This window comes from Misgurnus anguillicaudatus, chromosome 16 (assembly GCF_027580225.2).
Source record: "Misgurnus anguillicaudatus chromosome 16, ASM2758022v2, whole genome shotgun sequence".
In the NCBI taxonomy this organism is placed as follows: domain Eukaryota; kingdom Metazoa; phylum Chordata; class Actinopteri; order Cypriniformes; family Cobitidae; genus Misgurnus; species Misgurnus anguillicaudatus.
Window position 1 is genome coordinate 29,856,129 of NC_073352.2, and position 17,421 is coordinate 29,873,549.

Genomic DNA, 17,421 nt, shown 5'->3' on the forward strand with positions numbered 1-17,421 from the left:
ACCGAGAGCTCATCAGAAGCAGAACAGAGGATTAATGAGCTCAGGTTGTTCAGAGACGAACACAGAAGATCCAAACAGAAGCCGTCCTCCGTCAGAACACAGCAAACACGTAAGAGCATTAAAAGATGCTCATTAACATTCAACACGCAGAAACATCACACACACTTACTAAAACAAAGACTTAACAACCCAATTTGATGGTTTTGGGGTGACAAAAGACGAACAACTGTTTAAAATTATCGAGAGGAAAAAATAAAATCTACTAGTAGTCAGAAAACACGATATGGAAACAGCCTAAATCAAATCTGACAATGTACATGTCAACAGAGACTCACTGAACTGCTGTGTCATATAAAGAAAACAGCAAAAATATGCAGCGTTGGGTAAATTTCAGCGCCAGGACTGCACACAAAACCACAGTATGGAAAACGACACTAATAAAATTAAAATATCTTTCATGAAAATCATTCACTACCAATTTACTGCGCATTTGCCTTCTATCATCAGATTGCTTCAAAACAATCTCTGCTATCAACACATGACACGTCTCATGTAAACACACTGCTCTTATGCTGTCTGTGATTTGCATGTGACTCCAGACAATATTTCTGACTGCATTTAAAGAGACCGCAGTAAGAGCGCTATTTAAATTTCTGTCAGATTTGTTATAAACAGCTTGCATCATAATCAACACATGACACGTGGAGTATTTGATGTAATCTCACTGCGATCATCATCATATGATCTGTCATCTACTCATGTTCACAAAAATTGAAGTTGTCTTTGATCATACTTAAATATTTTCAATACTTGGCTTTATTTCCTTCAAATATGTTCGGTTTGGACATATGGCACTGGTATAAAATTATTTTATACTTTTTATGATAAATTGAAGATGAGCTCTTTGCATGTATTTTAACACTGAATCAAATATCTGTACAGTTTTGGCTCCTAGTAGCTTCTCTCTGTGTAATTTCTCCTGGTTCACTGCATAAGTTCATCTTTGTTTTGTTTAATTGTCATTCCAGAGAACATTCCCCAGCTCACCCAGATTGCTTCACGATGGCCAACCTGCGAAAGAGAGAGAGGCCAATCTATTATTAGCTCAGTGTTTGAACAGGACATGGTTTGGTTTGGTCTGAGCACACCGGTGTTAGATAAGTGTGAATCACAGGTGGTTTAACATTACACTTTTAAAAATAAAGGTGCTTGAAAGTTTCTTTGGATGTTAACCCATTCGCCACCAGCCATTTGCCACCAGGTGCCCACCAGCATTTTTTGTGATTTTCAAAATTCTTTCCAGGATATTTTTTTAACTTATCAATGGCAGGAAGAGAGTTAAAGGTGCATGCTGTAGATTTTAGCAGCATCTAGTGGTGAGTTTGAGAAATTGCAAACAACGGCAAAGTCCACAGCTCACCCCTCCCTTTCGAAACGCATAGAGAAGCTACGGTCGCCACCAGAGGACAAACATATAATTGTCTGAGAAAACACAGTCATGAAACACGCTCTGGTGAGCAGTTTGTCCATTTAGGGCTACATGGCATTTCAAAATGGCGACGTCCATGTGAGGGACTTGCGGTGTATATAGATAAAAACGTCTCATTCTAAGGTAATTAAAACATAACTGTTCATTATGTCTTTATACACCGCTGAAAACATAGTTACATAGCATTTCTGTAAATAGACATCTTAAAATGTATACATTACACTTTTAAAGGGTCTTTATCGGACTGCCAAAAATGGTTCTTCACTGTAAAAAAATCTGTAAAAAAAAAAAAACAATTCCGGCATACAAAAATATTTTTTTTTCTGTAATTTTACATTAACACTGTAAAAACCCCCACAAAAAAACGGTAAAATTCCGACAGCTGGGGTGCCGGAAAAATTGCGTAAAATAACGGGCAAAATAAATTAAAGAAATTTCCCATAATACAAAAATATAGTTTTTTATGTCATTTTACATTAACGCTTTAAAAAAAATCCATAAAAAAATTGTAAAAATTTTTATAATACAAAAATATTTTTTTTATAATAATACAAAGGTAAATTTTTTTCTGTAGTTTTACAGTAAAGCTGTATTGAAATCCATAAAAAATAGTAAAATTTTGGCAGCTGGGGTGCGAAAAAATACCATAAAATAACGGGCAAAATAAATTGCAGAAATTTTCCATAATGCAAAAATACAGTTTTTTTTCTGTAATTTTACATTAATGCTGTAAAAAAATCCATTAAAAATGGTACAGTTCCGGCAGCTGGGGTGCAGAAAAATACCTTAAAATAACGGGCAAAATAAATTACAGAAATTTTCTGTAATACAAAAATACAGTTTTTTTCTGTAATTTTACATTAACAATGAAAAAAATTCATAAAAAATGTTAAAATTCTGGCGCTGGGTTGAGGGAAAAATAATGCGCAAAATAAATTACAGAAATTTTCCATTATACAAAAATACAGTTTTTTCTATAATTTTACCTTAACACTAAAAAAAAAATTCTGTAAAAAAGGGTACAATTCCGGCAGCTGGGGTGCCCGAAAAATAACGTAAAATATAGAAATTTATATATTCTATAGAAATATAGAAATACAGTTTTTTCCTGTAATTTTACATTAAATGGCATTGTGAAGCACCTTGTCACTGTCACATTAAAGGCGGAGTCCACGATGTTTGAAAAACGCGTTGGAAAAGGAGACGGGCCGACTACCAAAACACACTTATAGCCAATCAAATCAAATCAAATGCCGGTTTGCGTATGTGTGGGGCGGGTCTATCAACAGAAGGTCCAGATTCTATTGGGGTAGGGGCGTGTTTGTTTAGGTGATTTCAAATATCAACATTGGCTTTCAAACATCATGGACTCCGCCTTTAAATACTAAATGAATAGATGTACCGGTTTAAAAACTTTAAACAAACATCACTATCTGATAAAAGAACTGCTACTGTTTAAATGGATGATAGTGTCTGTACATCAAGGAAAATTTAGAAAATAAACTTAGGCTTAAAGGCTCTTCAGTGCAGATTGACTGTTGCATTATTGAAATGTCACTGCAGATATTTGTGGGCACTTGTGTTGAATGCAGCTCAAGAGACGAGACGAGAGACGGGGCTTTTCTATGGACAGACATTCATACTCTGCATACTCGCGTGGAGACAGACTGATCTGACCTCAGTGTTGTGACTACAGATGCATCAATATGAATATCTGTATTAAACAGTGAGTTTATAAAGCATTCTGTGCAAATCTCTGCCATCATCATAAACATGCAACAAAATTAAATGGAAATTAAATGGTCTGGATGTTTTTCGAGAGGAACATTTTTGACTGCGTTAACATCCCACAAAGCCACATTTAACATTGAACACTAAAACCCACAAAAATAAATGAGGAATGAGCACAAAACTCTTCAAAAGATATTTCTGATCAGTTTCTTAATAATTAAAATGTGGCTTTGAACATCGCTTCTGATCTATGAGTTTAGACGTTTGCGGCGTCTTAAAGGAAAAATAAACAAGAGTCTTGAATAATGACTATAACCTAGTTTAATATGAAACACTTCCCTGAGGAATCAAATGCCCAAAAAACATTCCCGGGAATCCTTGACGATGAAGAGCCGCTGAAACCAAACCAAAACCAAATCTAAAATCAGAGAAGGTCCAGGATTACTGCTGCTCTGGCACACACACACACACACACACACACACACACACACACACACACACACACACACACACACACACACACACACAAATGTAATTCTTACAGTGTTAATCATGAGCTTAATTTATCCCAGATGATCAGATATACTGACTGTACATTCACATAATCACACTCAGAGTTTTAGTCTTTTTACATTTGCTTTATCAGCCTAAATGTAACACCAAACCATCTGAAGATCATTAATGAAAACCGTCTGGTGTGTTTCAGAGAATACAATATGTGTGATTACAGATTGCAGATACCATACACACACAAATGATTTTGATTGTGTTGCTGTATTTGCACCGCATTTCTGCATTTGGTTGAGTTTCGAGTATTTGCAGTGTCTGCATTAGGTTGCGTTGTAAGTATTTGCGGCACATTTCTGCATTCGGTTGCATTTCTAATATTTTCAGCGCATTTTCGCATTCGGTTGCATTTTTAGAGTATTTGCAGCACATTTCTGTATTCGGCTGAGTTTCGAGTATTTGCAATACATTTCTGCATTTGGTTGAGTTTCGAGTATTTGCAGTGTTTCTGCATTTGGTTGCGTTTCGAGTATTTGCAGCACATTTCTGCATTCGGTTGCGTTTCGAGTTTTTTCAACACATTTCTGCATTTGGATGAGTTTCGAGTATTTGCAGCATTTCTGCATTCGGTTGCGTTTCAAGTATTTGCAGCATTTCTGCATTCAGTTGCATTTTAAGTATTTGCAGTGCATTTCTGCCTTCAGTTGTGTTTCGAGTATTCGCACCGTTTCAAGTATTTGCAGGGCATTTCTGCATTTGGTTGCGTTTCGAGTATTTGCAGCGTTTTTTTGGATTTGGTTGCGTTTCGAGTATTTGCTGTGTTTTTCTGCATTCGGTTGAGTTTCGAGTATTTGCAGCATTTCTGCATTCGTTTGCGTTTCAAGTATTTGCAGCATTTCTGCATTCAGTTGCATTTTAAGTATTTGCAGTGCATTTCTGCCTTCAGTTGTGTTTCGAGTAGTCGCACCGTTTCGAGTATTTGCAGGGCATTTCTGCATTTGGTTGCGTTTCGAGTATTTGCATCGTTTTTTTGCATTCGGTCGCGTTTCGAGTATTTGCAGCGTTTTTCTGCATTCGGTTGAGTTTCGAGAATTTGCAGCATATCTGCATTCGTTTGCGTTTCAAGTATTTGCAGCATTTCTGCATTCAGTTGCATTTTAAGTATTTGCAGTGCATTTCTGCCTTCAGTTGCGTTTCGAGTATTTGCACTGTTTAGAGTATTTGCAGTGCATTTCTGCATTCGGTTGCATCTTAAGTATTTGCAGCACATTTCTGCATTCGGTTGCATATTAAGTATTTGCAGCACATTTCTGCATTCGGTTGCATATTAAGTATTTGCAGCGCATTTCTGCATTCGGTTGTGTTTCGAGTATTTGCAGCACATATCTGCATTTGGTTGCATATTAAGTATTTGCAGTGCATTTCTGCATTCGGTTGCATCTTAAGTATTTGCAGCACATTTCTGCATTCGGTTGCATCTTAAGTATTTGCAGCGCATTTCTGCATTCGGTTGTGTTTCGAGTATTTGCAGCACATATCTGCATTTGGTTGCGTTTTTAAGTATTTGCAGTGCAAATCTGCATTTAGTTGCGTTTTGAGTATTTGCAGCACATTTCTGCAATCGGTTGCGTTTTGAGTATTTGCACTGTTTAGAGTATTTGCAGTGAATTTCTGCATTCGGTTGCATCTTAAGTATTTGCAGCACATTTCTGCATTCGGTTGCATCTTAAGTATTTGCAGCGCATTTCTGCATTCGGTTGTGTTTCGAGTATTTGCAGCACATATCTGCATTTGGTTGCGTTTTTAAGTATTTGCAGTGCAAATCTGCATTTAGTTGTGTTTTAAGTATTTGCAGAATTTCTGTATTTGGCTGTGTTGTGAGTATCAGCAGCACATTTGTGTTTTTTGTTGGGTTTTGAGTATTTGAAGTGCAATTCTGTATCTGTATTCGCAAACTGATTTTTTTATTTGCATGTGTTTTCTGAAAGGCTTTAAGCTCTGTTGGCCACCATCATTTTTACATATGAAAACATTATTTAGGATGTTTTTGGATGGTTTCCTCATGGGGACTATAGGCTGCTCGCCACACTCTCAGGTTTTACTTCAGAGTGAAAATATCTGACACACACCCACACAGAGACACACACGCGCACACACACGCGCACACACACACGCACACACACACGCACACACACACACACACACACACACACACACACACACACACACACACACACACACACACACACACACACACACACACACACACACACACATACATGTGAGATCTGTCCTGCTGGGATAATCTAAGTGCTGTGTGATCATGTTTAACACCATCAGACAGGCTCATTTAATCAAAGCACAACACTTTACAAACCTTGACATGACAGAGATGTTAAAGCAGCTCCCCACAAGTCAAAATCTCACTAATGACATCTATCAATTATTTCTCCAAGACCACAGTATTTACTCCACTAGATGATATTTCAAAAGATTTATCAACAATGTTTTAAATTGTGCTCAAGTGTGGCATGTCTGCAATTAAATCTCAAGAGCAAAATCTCAAACATTTCTCATCTACTTTTATCTAAGACCAAATGATCTGAGCTACTCTATTCACATTCATTTTATAGGATCTGAATTGTATGCTAACAACTCAATTTGTGCCCAATTTTATTTCTTTATAAAAGTTTAGGGGAAAGTTGATACAGTACTTGGATGAGACATTTCACACCACCACACAGGCAGTAAAACACTCATATGGGTTAAGTAATGACACAGAATAGAAAGTTTCAGACCTCACAGCGCAGAAGATGGAAATGTACGCAAGTTTGGACAGAGTAAATAAAGACAAGTTTCATTTTTGGCAAAAACATTTTCTTTTCTCTCTCTCTGAGAAACCTGTCTAAGGATTCGCGGCGTCCAGTGATCAGCATACAGCAAATGCCTCTTTAAAAGCTTCCAGGATCTGTCAGCAGCCTGTGTCATATTTCTCACAACTGTTGAGCTGAATTGTATTTTTTTAACAGGTGTAAAGCTCCCAGTAAATTTAGCAGTGGACAACCGAAGTGCAGCAGATCTGGTGAAAGCAACTGACCTCCAGAAATAATGTTTAACCAGCTGCAACATAAATGCGATCCTAATTTTTACACGCACATGCTGCATTACTGCACCACTGCATCAGCCGGGTATTAAGATAAATATAACACACCAACACCTTCATGACTGCTTATCTTAACATATCAATACATGCTCCATACATACCCTTTTCATCTCCGGCCTCCTGTAACTCTGTATGATGCATCCACCGCTAGCCTAGCTTAGCACAAAGAATGGAAGTAAATGGCTCCAGCTAGCATACTACTCCCAATAAGTGGCAAAATAACCCCAACATTTTCCTATTTATATGTTGTGTATAAGACACAGCCATCTTTTAACCGTATACATACTGGGAACTATATTCTCAAAAGGCAAAGAACTACTACGTGGGCGGAGTGATTTGCTCGCAGCACCTGAGAAGCCCCGTGGTGAGGAACAGAGCATTCGCCCAAGTGTTACGCTAATCACTCTGCCCAAGTAGCAGTGCTCCGTAGATGGCTGTGTCTCATATGACCTTGTTATTTGTACACGCTGTGACTAAAAATCACAACATATAAATAGGAAAATGTTGGCGTTATTTTGAGCAGTATGCTAGCTGGAGCCATTTACTTCCAGTCTTTGTGCTAAGCTAGGCCAGCAGTGGGTGCGTCAGACAGAGTTACGGGACGCACAGAGATGAAAAAGATATGTATGGACTTGTCCAACTTTGGGGGATACGGTGAATAATCTAAAATCCCAAAAAGTCGGCGCTCCGATCTGTGTGTGCGCTTGGCTAGAGCAGTGGAAAGCTAAAGTAGATATATGACACGTGTACAGTGAGTATGTCTGAATTACCTCCACTAGAGAGAGAGAGAGAGAGAAAGAGAAAGAGAGAAAGACTTACTACTACCATATGCGGTGGCTGTAGTCCAGGCGGAGTGTGTGAGGACTGATGTCTTTTTTCTGCAAGACATTTTCGTAAAGTGAGGATATTTTGGCTGGTCATGACTGTTCGGGTTAAGACTTGGATATATGGTTGAATTTAGGTTATGGTTGGGGGTAGGGAACAAGATTAGGGTTTGCATTATCTCTATGAATGTCCCCACAAGGATAGTTGCACAAACATTGCAAACCTCTCTTCAGGATTATTTTTTTTTAACCATGTGTTTATTACAGACACATTTACAAGACACCCAGCCAGATCCGAGAGGAAACACAGAGAGACAGACTGAAGCCTGAAGCCAAGTGTTCCGAGGTCAGATGAAGGAGAGATGAGATCTGAGGGGGGGGGCTGAGGGAATCCAAAGTTTGGCATTAATCCACAAACCACATGAAACTGAGACTGTACTGCGGTGCTCACAAACTTAACCATCATCCAGAGGAGACGCACAACAGACAACGGTTGCACACACACAAACACACACACACAAAAAGGACAAACAATCATATGCTGCATGTGACTCATTTTACGGTCAGTTTCTGTCCTCCAGGTCGGTTCATAAATCACCTCATGTTACTCCAGACCTGTACGTCTACCATGAACCCAAAATGAACTGTGCTGGTACCACAGAGATGCTATCGTATTCATGCGCTATGATATTTACAAGGCGCTTTATTGTAGTCTGTGACATCTGTTTGAGCCACATGTCATGAAACTTCCAGAAAGAGGTGAGAAAACATCACAGTCTGCCTCTCTGAAGTCTCATCTTACACATTTAAGTAACTGAATAAACCTCAGATCATCTAAACAGAGGTTTCCTCAACTCCATGTGTCATGTTTTATCAGAGGCCTCGTACATATTGCAGCTAAATTTGGTTGTCACTTCACATTTAAGGATTTAATCCAATTCTGTATACACACACACTTTACAAAAGTGACAGCCGCATTTTAATACCGAATTAACTAAAATGCAGGTAGTAATAACCGCATTTACAGAAACTCTGCTGTTGTACAGACCAAACTGAACAACTAGTTGTGGATGACATCGATCTCTCTTCTGAAGAAATACATACCTAGACAGGGAACATGTAGGTATGAACATTGCTTAGGAGTTTTGCACAAAAAACAGGAAATAAGTTACGGCACATAACAAACCAAATAAATCCAAATGCTTTACCGAAAAATACCAAAATACCGCGACAGGCACCTTTCTACTTTAATAGCCTAACGTCAAAAATCTTCATGGGCCAAGGACAAAAATGGTTAGGTGGCACTATGGTACTGTACAGTTAAGCCCAAAAAGATGTGGACATGTCAACACTGCAAGACAGCACTCTCTGAAGCAGCCTCATAAACGCATGCAATACAAAACAGGTATTTATTAGGTTTTATTAAAATCACAGAACACAGTGCTGTAATATTTTGTTAAAAAAAAGCTAAACAAATGACACAACAGAACGTTGCTATGGTAATCTTTGTGTCATCACTGCATTTTCGGAACAAACAAAATTTTCATTTAGGGAACATACTCCCGATTTTCACTTCCGAAACTTTGCAGTGCATAAAGCCAGGGATACACGGGATATGATTTTTGGCTGTCCCCGACAGAAAAATTACCAGTGTGAAACAATTTTGGCGATTTCTGTGATCGTGGCTCTTTAACGGTGACCCTATGTCGTACAGTGAGAGAGATTTTCACGTTTTATCCTACGACATAAAACACACTAGAATTAATCTAACTCGTGACTTTTTAACTCATTCCCCCAGCCATTTTTTTTTAATTGCGTGCCAGCATTTTTTGTAATTTTCAAAAAAGTTTTACAAAAAGCCTTCCAGGAAAATTTTCTTCTAAAAATATATAAACATACAAATGAAGAGTTTGGTTCCAAAACGCGATAAACTCCATTTTTGAAAAAAAATGAGTTACTGCCAAAATCAGTATTATATCAGGTCAGTAGTTAAAAGTAAATTGTTAATTTTACGCAAAATCCAATATCCGGCGTGTTATTCTGTCATCTTTTCTGTCTTTTTCCCAAAATGCGATAAACGCCACGCCTCCTTTTTTACAGAATGCAATAAATCCATTCCTGAAATTACTTCCCACCAGTCACGCAATGTAAACAAACAATGGCGGCGCGCTGAGTACACAGAGTCCTAGTTTTCCTCATCTACTTTGTACTTCGTGATCAACAAACAAAACAAAATAATACTTTAATTGCATTGATAAAACTGTGATGGTTTTCTGTGACGGGAAAGAAACGTAAGCCATCAACATCTAATAATTTCCGCAAGAGGCACTCGGGTGCTTGTTCTCCTGACAGCATCAAGCTTCTCATGCTAACACATTGACCCCAGAGGATCTTATGAAAACTTTACATTATTTTACTCAAAGTCAACGAAAATCGAGCAGGACCAAAACATTTTACAGCTGATCGCTGTGAAAAATGTAAAGAGACGACGTCAAGTATAACCGCTGCAATGACAGTGTTCTTAATATAACAAAGTAAGTGTTTTGGTTAATGCCATTAATGTTTATTTTTTAATCATTGTATACCACTAGTCAACTAAATAAATATAAATGGTAAAGATGAATGCACATTTATACATTGATTTAATAGATTTATAGCATTTTGAAATAAAAAAAACTGTCATGGATTTATTGCATTTTGTGGAAAAAATAATTCGTTTTTATAATAAATCTTTGAAAATCAAGTTATGGATTTGAATTCTTTATGTTTTTATAACCTAAAGATGCTATGTGAAAGTTTGTAACAGAAAATAGTGTTTTTCATCTTGTCACTTTCTTGGTATAGAAAACACGTTTTTACCGAAATTTGTCAAAATGGATTTATTGCGTTTTGGAACCAAACTCTTCAAATATAGACAAGTTTCCAGGGCGGGCCGCCATTAACCTTTCACTCTGCCAAGCACTTCCGGTTAGCGAGTTTGTTTTCGCCACGAGTTGTTGCAACCACAAACAGCACAATATGTCCCGGAGCCGTGACGGCATCTAACACCATCCATAGTTTACTTTTTCTGCACGCTAACCAAAGACAGTAAAAGACGCTAACCGGACAGACCATCTGCTTTCAAACAATCAATAAACAAACAAACAAACAAAACAAGAAAAAAACATTTCATCCTATCTATATTTTTTTCTCCGCTTATAAACTCTTAAATATGGGTATTTTTCTTTGAAAATACACTTTTTTTTTTTAGCAAAAAACTGAAATAATTGCATTTTTGTGAAGGAATTCCATTAGAGATCAGATTCAAAATGATTATCAAAACATACACAGAGTTTAAAATTAATTAAATAATGTTTTGGCTTCAGTTTTTCAATAAATTGTGTAAATGCAATCTAGTGGATAATCGCAGTATTACAGATTAACATAAAAATTCACCAGGAACTTCTTTTATTATGCAAATGTCTTCTCTTAATTGACAACATAACTCTGCAATGGCGGGGAAAGAGTTAAAGCTTTTACATTTCTTAACAAAAACAAATGCAACATGGGCACAATTCCCAACAAACATTCATCCACAGAGTATTTCCTTATCAGACAGGGAAAATGTTTTTAAATGTGTTTATAAAGTTTGAAAGTGCTGTCAGAAGCTAGATGATGACGTTGATGACGAGTAGTTCAGTGTAGCCTACTGGGGTGTGCACACCAAAGCTTTTAAACGCGGCTGAAGGACGTTGAATGCCAGCATTCTTCAGTTGAGCGCTTTGGTTGCTGTGATACTTCTGCTTTGTTTATCAGTCGTTGTACGATCCGCCTGTTGGTTGTTGTGATATTTGTCCTGCCCCTCCTCCACTGTGATTGGATGGCTGTGTGAGAACTGACATTGACGAGCTGAGCTTTTCACCCAAAGTTGAATATTTTTCAACTCTTAGCGCTGGCTTTTAGCGCTGGCTTTTTTGAAAAACGCAGAGCTTCCATTGGAAACAACGGAAAACATACTTTTGCCGCGGGCGTAAAGGCTTTGGTGTGCACGCCCCCTTAGACCTCAAAATTCATAAAAGTTGTGTCAATCTGTTAACATTAACAAAACAAGATAATATCATAAACTTTTGTTAAACAAAGAGATTATTTGATGATAATTTTTTCTATGGGAAAATTAATGAGTTTTTCGTTCGAGGGAACCAGTGTCCCGCTAACCTCCGGGTTGGCCTACAAAAATACGTCATCCCTGCGGCACCCTATTTCCAAAATAAAATAAAACATGTATGGCTGAAATGTGTTCACATTATATTATGGTGCTATGGCCGATCTAAACAGATCTCAAAACTTGACATCTTACAGAACACCAAGAAGCCCATAAAGACAAAACTGGTAAAAACGTTTTGCGTGTCGACTGTTTTTGTGCTGAAGTTTTTAAGTTAAAGAGCAGCAATGATTCAAGAGTCAGAAACCACCGAATCCATCAGTGTTTAACTTACTGGAACCTTCAGAAGAGGGTGAACGAGATGCCATACTGACATGTTTGGATATTAAAACATTACTTTTAAAACCAACCACCTCTCCAGTTTCATATATACATGGAGCATAATCAAAGAATAAATGACCTGTCAGATCTGAAGTGCCGAATATCAGGACATAAAGCCAGTGTTTATCATCTGTTTTAATTCCTGCTTATGGATGGATAATATTTGATCCTTTTGTTTATATTTATAAGAAGACACATCCTACAACTCAATATGGTTTTTAAGTGCACATTGTTTCAAAGCAGCGTGATAGAAAAACATTTTACTACAAATAACTTAGATTCCAGAAGGTTTAGAACAGTGATGCCACAGTTACTTTGAAAAAGTAATCTGATTACTGATTACTCCTTTAAAAAGTAACTAAGTTACTTTACAGATTACTTGATTTTAAAAGTAACTAAGTTAGATTACAAGTTACTTTGTTAGTTACATTCCAGTAGCTGCCAACACCCCCACTGCCTCAACATTAAAAATGACAACCGGTTTCGCCAACACTCACTTTATTGGAAGTGCATTTTTAACAGTAACGTCAACAATGTATCTCCTGACATTTTAAGTTGAACTGTTGTGTTTTAAAAAACTAATATATATATATATATATATATATATATATATATATATATATATATATATATATATATATCTGAAAATCTGAAAAATTAAAATCTCAGAGTTAATACTTAACTTATGTTTTTTAAAAACAGTTTTACAAAGAAAAAGTGTCTTACTCTAGGCATTATATTTGTCTTTCATTTCATTATTCTATATCTATGAATATATGTATAAACATGCAGTCAGACATAATACTATTTAATAGAAATCAGATTATTAGCTATAGTTTGAAGTAGCTCTGTATCTCTTCTGTAGATGTACACTTTTCACATGCAAATCTTTGTCGTGTTTCTTCTCTAATGCGTTAGTACTGTTTTATAAGAGAGCGACTAATAAGTATAGGCTAAGATATCTGCGCTTTCATACTGAACTCATTGATTTTAAATACGCGTGAGAGAGAGAGAGAGAGAGAGAGAGAGAAAGAGAGAACGCGGCTCGCAGACACGTGTGCCAGCGAGACAGGCACGTATAGTGAAAGTATACCCCACTACCTTTAACTCTACGTACTCCACGGGACACATGCGTCCTTTCCATATGGATCACGCATCAGCAGCGATTGGTCACGTTACTTTAAAAGGTGCATCCGAATCGATACGGAAGATGCTGTATCGATGCGCCTATCGACAGGCATCCATGACGATGTATCGTCGTATCGATATTTTGTACACAGCACTAATATTTATGAAGGTTTCACGAGTGAGGCCAATGACATTCATACTGCCAAACACCTAAATGCAAATGTGTTGCACGCAAAAGTCTTATAACAGTAGTTTTGGTTTATATTCTTACACTCTGTTGACGAACAATCAATCAAAAGAAAAGAATAGGGTATTTTAAGAGTTATATTTATGACCATTTGGTATACACAAAACATCAATCTTGTCTTAAACATGAGCCCTTCATATGAATATTGTGGTTAAACATGTGTCAGATGATAAACCTTCATCATTGTCAGGATGCAGTGGCGGCAGGTGACTTCTTTTTTCGAGGGCGCTCGATGCAAAGTTCGTCACAACATGTATGTAGCCCGTCGTGTGTGGTTCGTAATTTCAAAATTTGTGTTTGGCGTGTCGAGTAAACCTGTGTGCATCACGTGTCTTGTCAAAATAAGTGCCTGCTGCAGACGCATCTAAAGGGTTTATAATAAATGAGACGCTCGCGCTTGCCAGATACTCGCATAATCTCATGCGTAATCAGAGTTTACTGTAAGTGTCTTGCGAGTATTTGTGAACGTGAGCGTCTCTTTTATCATAAACGGTTTTGACGCGCATGCAGCAGGCACTTATTTTGACAAAAGACGTAATGCACATGGTTTACATGATGCAACAAACACATATTTTGAAAACACAAGCAACACACGACACCCCGAACACTTATTTTGAATTAGCGCCCCTCGGATGAGCAGTCACGAGCCGCCACTGTCAGGATGTGTGTTTATTTCCCTCTTCAGAAGAACTTTCATTCATGCAGTGAAAACAATGTCAGATGGCCCGAATGCCATACAGATTGAATTTCTTTCCTCCTCTTAATGTTCATATCTCACAGACATCCACGTGTAATTGAGTGATTTATTTAGCCTGTAGTTTCTGTGGTAGACATATGGAGCAGCAGATGGACAGGAGAGGTGTTTGAGCTCCATCACCTGAAGTCCGGAGGTCCGTCACACATCACTGGAGCTGAATTCATTTATAAACCGAGCTCAGATTTCCTAAGTCTGCATTTTAAAGTCAACATTATTCTGGATTTTAATAAGACCACCAAACACTTTGAAGTGCTGCAAACTAAGTGCTCTTCCGCCATGCAATATAGTTCTCATTTTTATCTGCTTTAAAAATTGCCACGTTTTATTTTGTGCCACCATACTTACTCATGTAACAGTCTTTAAATAGGGAAATCATGGAAGTGTTTGGTGGCTTCTAAATTCATCCCTGTTCGGATCCTAAGGAATGAATGGGGCTAGGCTAAATGCTAACACATTCAGGACGCGCTGTACAAAGATTAAGTGCATGCATTGAAAAAGATAGGTATGTATTAATTTGTTTAAGTTGAGGTAAGAACACAGTAAAATAATGAACAACGATGGTGTTTTCCTTTAAACATGGGTACTTTTTGCAAAACTGGTTCATCTTTGCTATACAATCTACAATCATTTAAGATTCAAAATATGAATATACGTACATACCTAATTTATTTTTACCAGTTGTCTTATTTGTATACATTTCGCATTTGCAGAAAATACACCTCTCTTTAACAACAGCAATGAGACCATCTGAAGACTTTAGCGACTCAATATGCTTCAACAGAGATCTCAACAGTGTCTCGTGCCACCCAGACAGCAGACGACTCTGGGCCGGATCTGCACTGGATCGGCGCGGATCCGGTACGGGTCTGGCCCAGAGTAGTCTGCTGTCTGTGCACGTTTCCACTGTACACAGCATTTGGACACGACTGTCAGAGTTCGCCCCCTAGTTGCAGTGGTGATAAAATTTCAGTTTAATCGTAAATCTGTGCCTGTCAAAGTCAATATTTTAAAAAGAATAACGTATAAATATTAAATGAATAATTTATTAAAAAGGATTCAAGTGTTGCTGATAAAGTTAAACAAAAAAGGATTTACTGTATAATTTTTTCTTTCAGTCCACCTGATGTATGCGCTGTACCGCAATTATCCACTAGATGGCTCTTACCCAATTTATGAAAAACTGAAGCAAAAAATTATTTACTAATTTTAAACTCTGTGTATGTTTTAATAATCGTTCTGAATCTGATCTCTAATACAATTCCTTCACAAAAATGCAATTATTTCAGCTTTTTGCTAAAAAGAAATGTATTTTTGAAGAAAATATTTAAGAGTTTTTGAGCAGAAAAAAAATAAAGATAGGATGATACGTTTTTTTTCCCCAGTTTTTTTTTCTTTATTGTTTGTTTATATATTTTTTAGAAGAAAATTTTCCTGTAAGCCATTTTGTAAAACTTTTGTGAAATCAGGCGGGCAACATTTCAAAAAAAGGCTGGCGGGGAGTGAATTAATGACTTCCGGAGGTCGTTTGTCGTGTACATTTTAAAGGCAGTTTTGGACTATGCTAAGATATCTGACGCTAATCTCTTGTGCGCTTTTTCAAGGGAATCCCCATAACATTCAGCAACTCAACCAAAGCCCGACAGCCACATAACAATCACAAATGAATTACGGCTAGAATCTGATACGAGTGTTTAGATGTGGATCAGATCACCAGATTTAAAAGTGACCCAAATCCGATGCCAAATAAATCTGATCTCCTCTGTGATTAGGCTGTTTACACAGATGAGGTGAGATCTTTGCCAGATATGACTGAATAAATCTGTAGTCAAGAGTTTGTGATTCATCTGAGGTTTTTGCTTTGGCTCTCCTGCATCTCTCTTTGCTGGCGATGGATGTGAAGCATGCTGGTCTACATTAGCTTCTTGTGACCGTCTGGCAGCCGTTTGTGGGGTCTGAATGACTAATTTAGATTCTAACCCCTGAGTGCTCAGAGCAGACGTCACGCGTGACTGTGTCCTGTCAACACAATCCCATTTGTCATGTCTCGTGTGTTCAGGGTCATGATAACAGATCTGTGTTTTGAATCCAGACTGCCTGTGTTTGACACACTGCACTTTACTCAGAGACACTTCATCATTGTGGCTTAAAAGAAATTCTGATCGAGTCCATAATCTTATTGACAGATATGCATTTGTTTTATAACCATTTGCATAAGTAACGTATATTTATCAGTATGTGCATGTCCCAATAACCACACCCGTGACCTTAGGGTTGCAGGAGAACCATCTTTTAAAACTTTAAAATGTCAACAGACATTAATTATTTTAGGCATCCTTCATCGCCTCCATATGTCTCCTAGATGGTATAATTCATCATTATAACGTAAGACCTATATAAGACCAGACAAAATTGAAAAAACTGGTTATCCTACAATCTATTGTTCTGTATCAAGACTACTACATGTACACCAAAAATGTGATTTATTATTGGAAAACATTTGTGGTTAATATACACAAAGCCCAATGCACAGATCACTCACATAAAGTAAAGGTGTGTTACTGTGCACTGTTTTAATTTAATTACGTTAAATGACAAACACGTTATTTTGTTATTCAGTGTCGTGATGAAGACTAAAATATTGCGACAATGCCTATAACGTTTTATATGCTGCTGTTGCGTTCTTTGCAAATTCTGGATGAAGGCAAGAGTGCTGACAGCGAGTCGGGTAGACAGAGTTCAGAGAAAACTTCATAATGTCAAGTATGCTACAAATTCATGTTTAAGGTGCTTGACAAAACAACATCCGCACTTCAGTTAGTGTGGTATAGATGCGTTTAAAGTGTTTACATGGCTGATTAATTCTTTCCCCGCCATTGATGAATTATCTCGTCAATTAAGAGAAAACATTTGCATTAAAAAAACGTGTTCCTGATGAGGTTTTATGGTAATCTGTAATACCGCAACTATCCACTAGATAGCACACTTATCCAATTTATAAAAATTTTTTTTTGTATGTTTTGATAATCGATCTGAATCTGATCTCTAGCAAAATT

General features: G+C 37.3%; 1 long non-coding RNA gene across 1 annotated transcript in view; it reads right to left on the minus strand.

Moving 5' to 3' along the window:
* Window positions 1-543: 543 nt before the first annotated feature.
* Window positions 544-17,421, minus strand: part of LOC141350076 (uncharacterized) — a 46,788-nt gene continuing 29,910 nt past the window's right edge. Inside the window, exon 3 of the long non-coding RNA XR_012358024.1 lies at window positions 544-1,071. This is a non-coding gene — a long non-coding RNA (uncharacterized lncRNA). The remainder of the gene's footprint in view (window positions 1,072-17,421) is intronic.